Source organism: Geotrypetes seraphini, chromosome 9 (assembly GCF_902459505.1).
Source record: "Geotrypetes seraphini chromosome 9, aGeoSer1.1, whole genome shotgun sequence".
NCBI classification, from domain to species: domain Eukaryota; kingdom Metazoa; phylum Chordata; class Amphibia; order Gymnophiona; family Dermophiidae; genus Geotrypetes; species Geotrypetes seraphini.
In genome coordinates, this window is record NC_047092.1 from 159,689,315 (window position 1) to 159,704,103 (window position 14,789).

General features: G+C 44.1%; 1 long non-coding RNA gene across 1 annotated transcript; it reads right to left on the reverse strand.

Annotated features, from left to right (window-relative positions):
• Window positions 1-9,441: 9,441 nt before the first annotated feature.
• On the reverse strand, window positions 9,442-11,755 carry LOC117367120. The gene is made up of 3 exons (XR_004540698.1): window positions 11,578-11,755; window positions 10,364-10,402; window positions 9,442-9,898 (listed from the first exon to the last, which is right to left on the reverse strand). It is a non-coding gene; the product is annotated as an uncharacterized LOC117367120 (long non-coding RNA).
• Window positions 11,756-14,789: the final 3,034 nt, after the last annotated feature.

Genomic DNA, 14,789 nt, shown 5'->3' on the forward strand with positions numbered 1-14,789 from the left:
GCAGTGCATTGCAGTGGTCTAGCGCCAGAAGGATGCTGGGCTGCATAAAGAGAGGCGTAAGCAGTAGAATAAAGGTGTTAATGCCCCTGTACAGGTTGTTTATGAGGCCCCACTTGGAGTATTGTGTTCAGTTTTGGAGACCGTATCTGGCGAAGACTTGAAGCGGTCCAGAGGAGGGCGATGAAAATGATAGGAAGTTTGCACCAAAAGACTTATTAGGAGAAACTGGAAGCCCTGAATATGTATACCCTAGAGGAAAGGAGGGACAGGGGAGATATGATTCAGACGTTCATGTACTTGAAAGGTATTAACATAGAACAAAATCTTTTCAAGAGAAAGGAAAATGGTAAAACTAGAGGACATAATTTGAGGCTGAGGGGTGGGAGACTCAAGAGCAATATAAGGAAATTCTTCTTTACGGAGAGGGTGGTGGATGCCTGGAATGCGCTCCCAAGAGAGGTGGTGGAGAGGAAAACCGTGACAGAGTTCAAAAAAGTGTGGGATGAACACAGAGGATATAGAATCAGAAAATAATAGTAAATATTGAAGAACTAAGGCCAGTACTGGGCAGACTTGCACAGTCTGTGTGCCCCAATTGTCTATCTTTCTAAAAACGGAGAAACAATTACCTTATTAATAAACCAATAGTTTGGGGGGGTTTTTTTGCTTTTACCTATGGACCTGAATGGAAGCCACTGTTACTCAAAGTGAAAGACAATTTGAAATACCGTACTCTCTGCCTGAAATTTTGTTGATTGTTCCATCTGCAATTTTAAGTAGCCTTCCAGCTCAAGAGACTGTTTTGGGATTTTTTTTTTTCTCAAGAGCTTGAACTCACTTATTCTGAGTACAGACTACTTTACCTGCATTGCTTAAAACAACCATAAAGCTTTTACTGATGGTTTAAGGAGAGGCTGAGAGCTAACTAATGGAACTGTGCTTTGTTATTTTCCCACAAGACTTCACATCTCATTTAGAGGGGGCATGCATTTTTTTTGGTTTGCTGAATAAAATTATAGTAATTTATGGATCAGAAATGTGCTGAAGTGGAAATGGAGTTAAAAAAGCAGAACTGAAAGCACTGTGCACTTGAGTGGTAGTTAACTAGGCTGCTGCTTTTCGTATGATTATTGTAGCATTGTTTTTCAACAGAAAAATGAAGCTCTGTATACTAAAAAAAAAATTGCAGTTAATTTCACATTTTGAGCTTTTGGTTGCAGTACATTTTTCTTTCATGATAGCAAATTGGCCTATAATGGAAACATTTTTTACAGCATGTTTTCCTCAGTAGGACGAGTTTAGCACAGAGATGCAATATTTGACATTTAAGGCAAATTGAACATTTATGTGCCTAACTTGGATGCCAAAAATCAATATTTCTTCAACACTAGAGCAATTTGATAATATGGCATTATTTTTACACCAAAGGTCCTCAGAACGCCACACAAACTCATTTGAATAGTGTGGCAGCTCTCCTCACTGGAACCCTTGTTTATCGGCGTGTACTATTTTTTCATTTTAAAATTTTTTTTATACTATATTTTAAAATTAGTTTTGAAGTGTCCATGCTTATAAATTAATCAATAATTTAGCATAAAGTGCAACTTAGCTTCTGAACATTACTGCACCAGCCGATAAACAAGGGTTCCAGTGAGGAGTTCTGCCACGCTATTCATATGAGTTAGCGTGGCGTTCCAAGGATTTTCGATGTGAACATAATGCCATATTATAAATTGCTCTAGTGTTGAAGTATTGATTTTTGAGATCACTATTAATTTGTGCCCGGCATTGTTTGATAACTTGGATGCCAGCATTTATATCAGCAGGTATAAGTCTGGCATCTTTAGGCACGGGCATCAGTGGTAAGTATGATTCTATCAAGAACACGTGCCCCTTACAGAATCATACTTAGCACCAGTAAGGGAGGAGCGAGGGGGAGATATTCTGCCTTGGGTGCCGTCTTGGTTGGGTGGGGGGCACCAGCACCCGTCTTCCTCTCAAAACTTTTAAAGCTGCTTTAAAAACTCGACTCTTCATTATTGCATACAAAATTAATCAAGATTCAACCTAAGCTTGTCTAGTCTAAATCGCCGCCGTTTTTTCCCTATTTCCCTTCCCTCTTCCTCTGTCCCCCTGCCCTAGCCCTCTTTGACACTTTGCTGGAAAGATTGTGTTCTGTCATTATTGTAGTTCCTTTCAACTGAACCTTTATTTACTTTATAGCATCGTTAACCGCTGAGATCTATGTGTTAGCCCTATGCGGTATAGCAAGTTTCAATAAACTATAGCCACGACTATTTCGCAGGAATAACCAGTTATCTCCTGCTAAATATTTGCGGATAGCCAGTTAGGTATGATTTAACCAATCAGCAGCCATTACGAAGCGGTTATAAACCTTCGAATATCAGGCCCAACATATTTATTAATTGAATGGTTTCTTTGTCTTTGAAATATCTTTTGGGGATTGTTAATTAGAATACGTAATGTGGTGGAACCCTTTTTTATGTGTGATTGAACTTAAGTTTTTTAATGATTGGGTATATTTTTTTTGCAATTCACCAGTGCTGGACCTTCTTTGTTTTGAAACATTTTGCTTATGTGCCCTCAGATGTAACATAGCAAATGTTATTTCCTAATTATAATATTGATTTTAGCAAGCCCTATTTAGTCACATGTATATCAAATATAGTAACAGAATTAAAGCTGACAGATTTATGGATTAATTTATCGAATGATAGGGTATCTCTGGCTACCAACCCTGCTTTTAGTGTTAAGGCATTGGAGAAGGAAAGGTAATATTGATTTCTCCTTCCTGCTCTGCAATGGTCATTCAATTCTATTTCATGATATTTGTTATAAATGGATGTAATAATGAATGCTTCACGTCCTTGATAATGCAGCAAAACTGATGAGGAAGCACACATCGCACATGGAATTCAATCCCAACAGAGCACCCAGAGGATTCAATATTCAGATTGCTGCAGTCAAACTTATTTTTTCTTTTAAGAATACTATCCTTCCCTTCGCTAAAAGGCATTTCCCACACAGGAAAGCTAGGGACATTCCTCCACTTCAAAATCACTGAGTTCTGGAACAACCTTACCTCCCCTCTTCGGAACTTGAGCTCTCTCCAAGTTTTCCGCAAACATCTGAAAACCTGGCTTTTCTCAAAAAATGTAAGTCTCCCTCCAACTTAGGAATCAAGGAAACTCTTATATCTTGGCATCCCAAGTCCTCTAAATTTTCTTCACACTTCTACCTCTAACCCTCTGTTGTAGTTCCTTCCTATTTCTCCTACTGTAAACCGCGTCGAGCTCTACGAACGTGGAGATGATGTGGTATACAAACCTAAGGATTAGATTAGATTAGATTAGATCATGTAACACCACTGCCAATTTACTTTTGCCATCTATCAGGATATCAAGTTATAATTTCTGGAATCATATGAAGCTAAATCATCCAGCGGTTAAAGATGTCAACCACACAAAACTGTTTTCATATCCATCGGTTGTTGCATGGATTAGCCTCCTACTATGGTGGCAAGTCAAATGCGTGCAAGACAAATGCGCACAGTCAAATGCGCGTAGATAATACCGTGCAACACAATTGCGCTCCAGCACAATTACATGCAACAAATGCATGCAACACAAATGCATGCCAGAACAATCACGTGCATGGTAACTGAGCACGACACAATCACACGCAACACAATCGCGCACAAGGTAAATGAGCGTGAGACAACATCTCGCAAGACAATATTATGGGTGAGGCAGATCACTAATTATCTCATCTTTAGAAAGATGGTTAAATTCACTCTTTTTAAGGATTTTCTACTTTAGAGGTTTCATGAAGGGTTTGTTTGCTTTTTTAATTGGTATTTATTGCTTAATAATTTGCAGCTGGTTATTCCAGTTTTTTGTACTTTTCTATCTGCATTGAGCTGTGCAGGTATCATGTGGAGTACAAGAACTGAATTATTTTGTATTGTACTTAAATGTTACATTCTCCTCACAATGGACCACCATTCTCACAGCGTGTGCTGCTCGTTAGGACAGCTTTGTAAAAGCCGGACTTAATTTACGCTTGCTCAAATTTGGACATGCAAATCTGTGACGTAGTCAAAAAATATAGGATTAGGGAGGGTAGCTTTAACTGATGTTTCACTTAGCTTTTGAAGACCTCTTCACTCTTTATAAGCTAAGTGAAAGTTTTTACATTATCGTATTATTTTTTTGAAACAACAGAACTATCGTATTTATAAGAATATTTATATAAAAATCACAATAGTATTTGCACAGCGATTGGGCGGTGGGTTTGGCTATAGGAGCTTCGGCTCTTGGCTAGATTACACACTTCTGAGTGCATGAGATATCCACTGGACATAAACTAGCTGATTTTTTTGTATTAATATAAGAGATTCGTGTTTTCTTTTCACCTCATGCAAATCTGTGAGCCATATATAGAAACTATGGGATTTTGCCAGGAAAATGTACCCATGGAATATGCAGGTGAAAATACAGTATCTCCATGTAGTTTTTCACATGGTAATAATCAGAACAAGAAATAATAGCAAGAGGAAAGAGCCATACAAGAAACTGAAAATAACCAACTGTTAGTCAATCTCTTAATATCATAAACTGAGTTGGTTCCTCGGAGTTTGCAATGGAAATACATTTGGAATGAAAAGCATAGGACCATTTACCAAGGAGTAGCGGGAAGACTTTAAGGTTTTATCAAATCCAGATTTTTCAGATTTGTTCCCTCCTAAATCTTGAGAAAGTGCCTTTTCTAATAAACCTCCGAGGTTAAACATAGCCTAACATTTTTTCACACAGATCTGGAGACATGTCACACCTGAATGATTCTCATGTACTGTTCTTCATCTTTGCTCACCGGTCACGCTGCAGCCTCTGGCACCATTAAGCTGTCAGGCTTTCAGTCATTAATGGACTCCAGGGTACTCTGCTTCCCTATGTCATCCTGACAGAAAACTAAAGTGTACCTCTCTTAAAGGACAGGTGAGTTCCAGGGAGAAAAGGATCAATAAATGTTTGCCATCTGCAGTACACTTAATAATTTTCAGAACATTGAACTTCAAATTGGGGCATGGAAGAACTGTGCGTAAAAGTATTTTATAACAATAATGTTCTAATAAATACTAGATTTATGATGCCAGGGAGACAGCGTATGTCTTTTAATTCATAGCACTCTGATCTATTGACATAAACCCAACAGTAGTATCTGAACACAGTGTGTGAATGATCTATGATTCTACAGTTCACCAGTGTTTGGGTTCTGGCAGCACATTTTGTAATATAGATTTTCTCATTTTTGCTTTAAAACGTTGTTTCAAAATAATTCCACTAGGTTCTAGGATGACTCTGACAAGCACATACATCTCCTAGATTGTTCCCACAATAACTACTTTTTAAGGTCTACTACATATTTTTAGATTTAATTGTAAGTGATAAACTTTGGCACAATTATGATTTCAATCAGTGGTTCCCAACCCTGTCCTGGAGGACCACCAGGCCAATTGGGTTTTCAGGCTAGCCCTAATGAATATGCATGGAGCGGATTTGAATGCCTGTCACTTCCATTATATGCAAATCTCTCTCATGCATATTCATTAGGGCTTGCCTGAAAACCCGATTGGCCTGGTGGTCCTCCAGGACAGGGTTGGGAACTACTGATTTAAATCATTTTGGGGATTGCCAATCATTTTTCATGAGTACTGTAGTGCAATTTTCTATGCTTTGTTTCTTCATTTTTACAGTTTTAGATCATATAGGGGTCCTTTTATTAAGGCACGCTAACCGATTTAGCGTGTGCTTAAGATTAGCACACGCTAAATGCTAAGGCATCCATTATATTCTACGGGCGCCTTAACATGTAGCATGTGCTAATCTTTAGTGCATGCTAAATTGATTAGCGCGCTAAATCAGTCAGCGTGCATTAATAAAAGTTCCCCATAAAGTTAATTCTATCGGTTCATAGACAATGGCGCGAAAGACAAAAGCGCGCGCCGACAATTGAGCGCAGCGTACGCCGCCGTGCCGCTCTAAATTACAGTTTTTAGGGGCTCCGACGGGGGGTTTTGTTGGGGAACCCCCCCAGTTTACTTAATAGACATCGCGCCGGCGTTATGGGGGGCTTGGGGGGTTGTAACCTTCCACATTTTACTGTAAACTGAACTTTTTCCCTAAAAACAGGGAAAAAGTGAAGTTTTCAGTAAAATGTGGGGGGTTACAACCCCCCACAACGCCCCCATAATGCGGCGCGATGTCTATTAAGTAAACTGGGGGGGTTCCCCCCACACACACCCCCGTCATTGCCCTAAAAACAGTAATTTAGAGCGGCGCGGTGGCGCGCGCTGCGCTCAATTGTCTGGGCGCGCCTTTGTCCCGGCGCGCTTTTGACCTGACACCATTCTATCGCTATGTGCCTTGTATGCATAAATGCAGCCAAACTTGCTAGGCACATGCACATACACCCTAAAGTGCTATTCCTTATGGGTGCTTGTAAGGGACTTAAGATCAAATTCAATATACTGTATGGTGCCAAAATAATTTGGCACTGATCAGCATGACGCTTAGCATGATTCTATAAAAAGCTCACCCTATATAGAGAGTCATACTTAGTGGACACTTGCGGCTTAATATTTAGACACGTCCATTTAGATCAAGGAAAACCAGGCCTAATTATCTGGACCTAAACTGTGTGCGGATCGGGCATATTCTATAACAGTGCACCTAACTTTTAGCAAAGCCCATGATCCGCCCATGCTCTACCCCTGACCACGTCTCCTTTTGAGATTCGTGCAATAAAAGTGTCATGCACCACTTTATAGAATGCGCCTGCAAAGTTGTGTGTGTAACATAAGAACATAAGAATTGCCGCTGCTGGGTCAGACCAGTGGTCCATCATGCCCAGCAGTCTGCTCCCGCGGCGGCCCTTAGGTCAAAGATCAGTGCCCTAATTGAGTCTAGCCTTACCTGCGTATGTTCTGGTTCAGCAGCAACTTGTCTAACTTTGTCTTGAATCCCTGGAGGGTGTTTTCCCCTATAACAGCCTCCAGAAAAGCGTTCCAGATTTCTACCACTCTCTGGGTGAAGAAGAACTTCCTTACGTTTGTACGGAATCTATCCCCTTTTAACTTTATAGAGTGCCCTCTCGTTCTCTTTAACTTGGAGAGGGTGAACAATCTCTCTTTCTCTACTAAGTCATTTCCCTTCATTATCTTGAATGTTTCGATCATGTCCCCTCTCAGTCTCCTCTTTTCAAGGGAGAAGAGGCCCAGTTTCTCTAATCTCTCACTGTATGACAACTCCTGCAGTCCCTTAACCATTTTGGTCGCTTTTCTATGGACCCTTTCGAGTAGTACCGTGTCCTTCTTCATGTACGGCGACCAGTGCTGGACGTAGGATTCCAGGTGGGGGTGTACCATGGCCCAGAACAGCAGCATGATAACCTTCTCCGATCTGTTCGTGATCCCCTTCTTAATCATTCCTAGCATTCTGTTCGCCCTTTATGACGCTACCGCGCATTGCGCGGACAGCTTCATTGACTTGTTGACCAGTACTCCCATTGTCAATTATTAGGTTTTAATGGCCAATTAACCACGCCAATAGGCTTGTTAAACAATTAAGTTATGCATGCAAATCAGCTATGCGTACCGATTTACATGCACAACTTAGGATACTATATTTAGAACATCATCACTGTAAGCAATGCATACGTGTGAGCAAAGCTTGGTTGGGGCCATTAGCGTAGTAAGGAGGGTGGGCGGTCCACCCCTGGCACCATCTTGATGGGAGCACCAGCGCTCGTCCTCCTCTCCACCTGCCCCCCCTACCACGTGTGTGTGCCCCTTCCCCCGTACCTCTTCAACATTCCCAGTGCGAGCAGCAACCCCCAACCTGCTGCTCGCGTCAGCGTCGGCTCTTCCTCTAACATCACTTCCTGGACCCGCACCTAGGAAGTGAGGGCAGAGGAATCACCAACGCTGCTGCGAGCAGCATGTTGAGGTTGTTGCTGGCACCGGGAACGTTAAGGAGGGAAGAGGGAAGGGAAGGGGCGCGCATGCCTGGCAGAAGGGGCGGAGAAGAAGTGGATGGGGGGAGGGGTAGAGAAGAGGGTGGGGGAGTGTCGCCACCACCCCGGGCACTTCTCACCCTTGCTACACTACTGGGCGGGACATAATGCTTGCTGCAATTAGGTGGGCATAAGTGAGAACACCTTTATTTAGGCATGCAATGTGGGTTATATTAGTGTTATGGAATCTAGGTTCCCATTATAGAGTAAGTGTTCCCTTGGTTGCATCAGAGGATCTACATCTAAGCGCCCCTGTATAGAATTGCCCCATAGGGTTTATGCAAAAGACCTGATGTTAATTTCTTATTTGAGGTAGCTCTCCCAACATTATAAAGGGCTTATGAAGAATAATTGCAGCTAAAAATTTATGCGGTCGATATTCAAAATGATTTAACTGCTAATGATTAGCTATGCACATCTTTAGTATTTAGCAGAAGAAGTGGAATGGCAATTGTAAAACAAGAATAGAGGCTAGACTCGTGGCATAGCCACGGGTAGGCCTAGGCCCACCAACTTTGGCCTCAGGTGCACCCAGTAGCAGCACATCTACATCAGACTGGTGAGGACTCCCAATCCATCGGATCGCTGTAGGGCGTGCATCCGATCACCTCATTTGCATGCTGAAGCTGTTGTGAATCGGTCGCTCAGCAAGACTCAGCCATGGGTCGCCCAACATTGGTGAGTTTAGTGAATCAAGGCCTTTGTGCAGAACTTTCCAAAACACCTCTGACACTTCCTTGGCCATGCCCCCTTTCCCCCTTTTGAGTTATGCACTAGCAGAGTTAGGTACAGAGATCTCATCACCTTTCTTCTAGTAGAGTTAGGTATGCCAATTAACCTCAATAACTGGTTGCTAGCACCTAATTATTGATAGTTAAGAACCCATTACTTAGCCACTCCCCTTTTTACAAAACCACGCAAGAGGTTTTTAGCGCCGGCCGGCAAGCTGAATGCTCTGCACTCCTTTTTTGGTCATAGACTTCCTGTGAGCGTTGGCGCAGCACAGAGCATTCAGCATGTGGCGCTAAAAACCTCTTGCTTGGTTTTGTAAAGGGGGGGCTAATTTATGCGTGCATCTTAGGCGCATGCACAAATTTGGCAAAACAAATCAGGGTGCCATATTATACAGTCCAGGGGAAAATGCATACTATTATTAATGAAAAAAATTAAACAATACTTATCTGGCAGCCCAACCCTATTTCATTGAGGTGGCACATTTACAGGTCTAGCAAATATTTAATATTATGAACTTCCTATAGTAGAAACGTTAAACATTCATTATCCTGATAAAAGTATCATCTCCCAGTAAGTCAGCTGTAATGCTGTGCAAAAAAAACCCCATAAATTTGATACCAAGGCCAAACACAGCTGGGAGACTGCTGAAGGGACTTTCAAAATTCCTGGGAAAAAGGGAGTCTCAGCCATCATTCAACACCAATGTCTGCTGGCTAGGTTTTGGGTGCACACATATCCAATTCTAGTAGAAATTGCAATGCTTGGCTCCTGGCTAACAACCGTCATTGGAATGGCAGGCTAGACAGGAAGAGGAAAATGGGGGGGAGGGGTGGTAAGCTCAAGTAGCTGTGAATGAAAACTTATGGTATCTTAACCCCAGTAAAATTCAGCCCCAGGGCCTAAAAATAAAAGTATGTCTTTTATTCAACTACTTTGGTGGTTTTCTTTCAACGGATTTGACATTTTTATGTTGACTCTTCAAGCCGACAGCCACTGTCTCTTTTGTGAATAAACGAAAGGCTTTGGTTCCCAATGCTGTCAATCTGGCACCTTATGAGTGCTAAATTCACTAAAAAAAAATAAAAAAAAGATTAAATGTAACACTAAGGTATGTGTAATCTCCTCTATATTGTCCTAATATAGGAAACACAACAGCCGTAATATTTAGAGTAGGACAAAAAAGGACCAATTTGTGCTAAAGGATATCATATATAAAAAGAAAGCCGAACTGATTTGAAACAATCAATTTTCCTCAAAGTTGAGAATGACTGAATATGATATTTTTTTGTGTGTGGGTGGGATACACTTAGTGCCAGTCCTTTCATACAGTCTATCATTACTGTCGTTCATTTCCATCAATCCGAACTGTGGCTCCAGAAAATTCCAATGCACAGTTCATCAATAGACGTCAAGACAGTGAATAACCATTGTGTACTTCCACATGCCGCATGCAAATCTTTTAGCTCTTTAGCATAAACTTAAATGCTTTGGAGGATCTATTTTTAGTTTGTTCCCATTAATGAAAGGCTCTTACATAGTTATTTAGCAGAGAAGGCGGGATGTTTCCATCAAACTGGAGAGAAAAAGGGAGAGAGAGAGAGAGAATGTTTAAAGTCACGTTGGTCCTAAAAACATTACGAGTGCAGCATAGGTCACAATGTTTTCTGATGGACTGGAAAAGTTATCGTGGAAAAGGTACACAACGCTGTCTTTACTTACAGTTAGGTTCTTGTTATCCAAGGGACCATCATCAGCCTAAAACAAATTCATATTTGCACATTTCTGATTGGCATTATTGGGGTGTTTTTTTTGGAGGGGTGGTGGTGGAGTGTTGGCAAATCATGGAGATACTACGTTCAGAAGCCATCTTATGTGTTTCTAAGAAAATGTACAGTACACTGATCTTCTAGACAGAAATCAGTCATTTACATCTAACATACAAAACTAACCAATGAGTCATTGTTATCCAGCACTACATTATAAAGCAGAACAAACTTATGTGAAGTAAAAAGACAGGAACCTCATTTTGTAGAAATTAAAAACAGCTGTCAGACTAGTGAAAGATATACTGATGACAGCAGATAAAGACCTGAATGTAAATGAAGCAGTATTTTCTAAAAACAGAAGACAACAAATTCTCCGCAAACCAAGAACAAGCAATGTCACAGCGATGGAGACGACCACCAATTGATGGTGGTTGGATCAATTTATTGGGTAATACAAAATGACTCGACACGATTCGTGTTTCGGCACAAGGCCTGCTAATTGGCAAAAATGTGTACTCGGATGCTCTAGTCAGCTCCTCGGACTGAACGACTTTTGAGAATTCAACGCCAGTTTACAATTTGGATCACATCAGCTTGGAACTTCTTCGATTTACTCCATGCTTTTGACTCCTGACGCAGGCCTTATGCCGAAACACGAATCATGTCGAATCACTTTGCATTATCTAATATATTGATCCAACTATATCATCCATTGGTGTTCGTCTCCTTCGCTGTGACATTTCTTAGTATTTCTTAGTATTTCTTTCTAAAAAAAAAATAAATTCTAATATATACAGCAAATAGTGTTGTTCACATTGAACATACAGTAGAGATAATTCTATAAATGGGTGCCTCCATTTAGACAACCCAATTCTGCGTGGTAATATCCTATTTTATAAAGGTAACTAAGCAAGCAGATTCTGTTATTGAATTCTAAGGTAACTCAACATTGCCTTATATTTGTATACTCATATTTACATACCTGAAGAGCCACCCCATAGAGAACATGCTCAAAGATCCCTTCCCTCAACAGTGATCAACCCCACAGGGTTCCTAGAGTCTATCTTATAGAATCCCCAATGGTCTCATAGTTCCAGAGGCAGAAGAAATCTCCAGTTACTTCTTCCCCTGCTGGTGCCGGTTTCAAAATGGCACCAGTGACTCCTAGAGTTTTTAGGCACCAAGAAGACATCTATTTGGAGCCTAGTCTATAAAAGAAAATAAGTATCTACTTAACTTCATTGAATACTAATATAGCAGGACAAATATTTACATATTTTTTAGATACAACAACTTACACCAGTGATGCGTCAAAACCACGTGAGACAATCGCGCACAAAGCAGGGCCAACAATCACACGCAGGACATCAGCGTGCTGGATTTAAACTCAATTTGAAAGCACTCCGAGGGGGTGTGGGGGAGGGACCCACTACCACCCACACTACCCCCCCCCACACACACACACACTTAACCCCCTCACATTACAAAGGAAAATTTGATTAAGTCTCTCCTGGAGCAGCCATCTTTTCAGCGGCGCGCCGGGAGGAAGAGGTGTTAGTGTGTTCCAAAACTCATGCTATCTGCTCGTTGCATCTTAGTAAACATGCCCCGTAATTTGATAAAGTATATCAGTGAAAGTTCTAGAATGTAAAATGCCGACAGGAGGAATCCTAATTTTTCTCATCTCTAAGAGTAATTTCACATGTGCAGCCTTTCCCATGAAAATATGCCCACATTGAATTTTTATCATTAGTCTTTTCGCTGGAATGTGCCATCAATAATTCCACAGGGCATAACTTTTCCTTCTTCTGCTATCAGCGATCCTCAATGATTTATTTTCAAATGCTTGACGTAGACGCAGGGTATTCTTATACTGATAGACGATCTTAACTATCCCCCTCTTTTGCAAAGTCGAGCTAGCCGCTGCCGCTGCGGTAACTGCCCCAAAGCCCTTAGGGATTTAAAGGGCTTCGGGGCTTATGCCACGTGGCAGCCGCTAGCACGGCTTTGTAAACGAGGGGGTATGTGATTAGTATGGGACGACTAGTTAAGCAAACAATTTCCAAGGTCATCGTGCAAGGTTGCGATGTTGCATTCTTCAACTGGAGCAATAAATCTCTACTAGTCTTATAGCCCGTTACATTAACGGGCTATAATATATGTGTGTGTGTGTCTGTCTTTATTTCTTTCTCTCTCTCTCTCTCCTTAGCCTGTTTCTCTATTTCTGTCTTTCTTTCTTTTCCCTCGGCTGACCACCACCACCCCTTGCCTGCTCCCCCTGTCCATTCTCCCTTCCTTTTACCTCCCCTGTGTCCACCACCAGCCCTTCACTGCTCCCCTTATTTACCAAGCCTGAAACATCTGTATCCTGCTACCTGTCAATTTTTTTTTTTTTTATCTCTCTCTCTATGCATGCAGTTCTTGCCCATTTTTCATTTGCGGGCCTGGCTTTTCCCTGTCCATCATTATACCCCCTTCCCTTCCAAAATCTTATTTTGCAGAGCCAATAGGCAGTCCTACCTTCCAGAGTCACTTCTTTGCCAGCTTTCCTCAGTGCCTGCACAGTTTGAGAGCCAACTACCGTATTTTCACGCATATAACGCGCGCGTTATACGCGTTTTTACCTACCGCGCATACCCCTCGCGCGTTATACGCGTGAGCGCGGTATACAAAAGTTTTTCTACATAGTTCCCACCCCGCCCGACGCCCGATTCACCCCCCCCATCAGGACCGCTCGCACCCCCACCCCGAACGACCGCTCGCACGCGCTCCCACCCGCACCCGCATCCACGATCGAAGCAAGAGGGATCCCAAGCCCTCTTGCCCGGCCGACTCCCCAACTCCCCGACAATATCGGGCCAGGAGGGAGCCCAAACCCTCCTGGCCACGGCGACCCCCTACCCCCACCCCGCACTACATTACGGGCAGGAGGGATCCCAGGCCCTCCTGCCCTCGACGCAAACCCCCCTCCCTCCAACGACCGCCCCCCCCCCAAGAACCTCCGACCGCCCGCCCCAGCCGACCCGCGACCCCCCTGGCCGACCCCCACGACACCCCCACCCCCCTTCCCCGTACCTTTGGAAGTTGGCCGGACAGACGGGAGCCAAACCCGCCTGTCCGGCAGGCAGCCAACGACGGAATGAGGCCGGATTGGCCCATCCGTCCCAAAGCTCCGCCTACTGGTGGGGCCTAAGGCGCGTGGGCCAATCAGAATAGGCCCTGGAGCCTTAGGTCCCACCTGGGGGTGCGACCTGAGGCACATGGGCCCAACCCGACCATGTGCCTCAGGCCGCGCCCCCAGGTGGGACCTAAGGCTCCAGGGCCTATTCTGATTGGCCCACGCGCCTTAGGCCCCACCAGTAGGCGGAGCTTTGGGACGGATGGGCCAATCCGGCCTCATTCCGTCGTTGGCTGCCTGCCGGACAGGCGGGTTTGGCTCCCGTCTGTCCGGCCAACTTCCAAAGGTACGGGGAAGGGGGGTGGGGGTGTCGTGGGGGTCGGCCAGGGGGGTCGCGGGTCGGCTGGGGCGGGCGGTCGGAGGTTCTTGGGGGGGGGGCGGTCGTTGGAGGGAGGGGGGTTTGCGTCGAGGGCAGGAGGGCCTGGGATCCCTCCTGCCCGTAATGTAGTGCGGGGTGGGGGTAGGGGGTCGCCGTGGCCAGGAGGGTTTGGGCTCCCTCCTGGCCCGATATTGTCGGGGAGTTGGGGAGTCGGCCGGGCAAGAGGGCTTGGGCTCCCTCTTGCTCCGATCGTGGATGCGGGTGCGGGTGGGAGCGCGTGCGAGCGGTCGTTCGGGGTGGGGGTGCGAGCGGTCCTGCGAGGGGGGGTGGTGAATCGAACGTCGGGGGGGGCATCAGGTTTTCAGGGTGGGGACAGGACTTCAAGGGGGAGAGGAGAGTCGGGGCGGGCGAAAGGAGAGTCGGGGTGGCCAGAGGAGAGTCGGGGCGGGTGAAAGGAGAGTTGGGCAGCATGCGCGGTATACGTGTGTGCGCGGTATATAAAAATTTCTGTACATAAAGTTGTGTTTTTCGCGCGCTATACCCGTGTGCGCGTTTTACATGGGTGCGCGTTATCTATGTGAAAATACGGTAAATGGCTGCTGCTGGCGGGCTGGCACGCGCTCATAGGCTCACCATCTTGCGCAGAGGGCAAGGGATCATGTGCTCGTTGGTTCTCACTCTTGCGCTGGTGCACGCT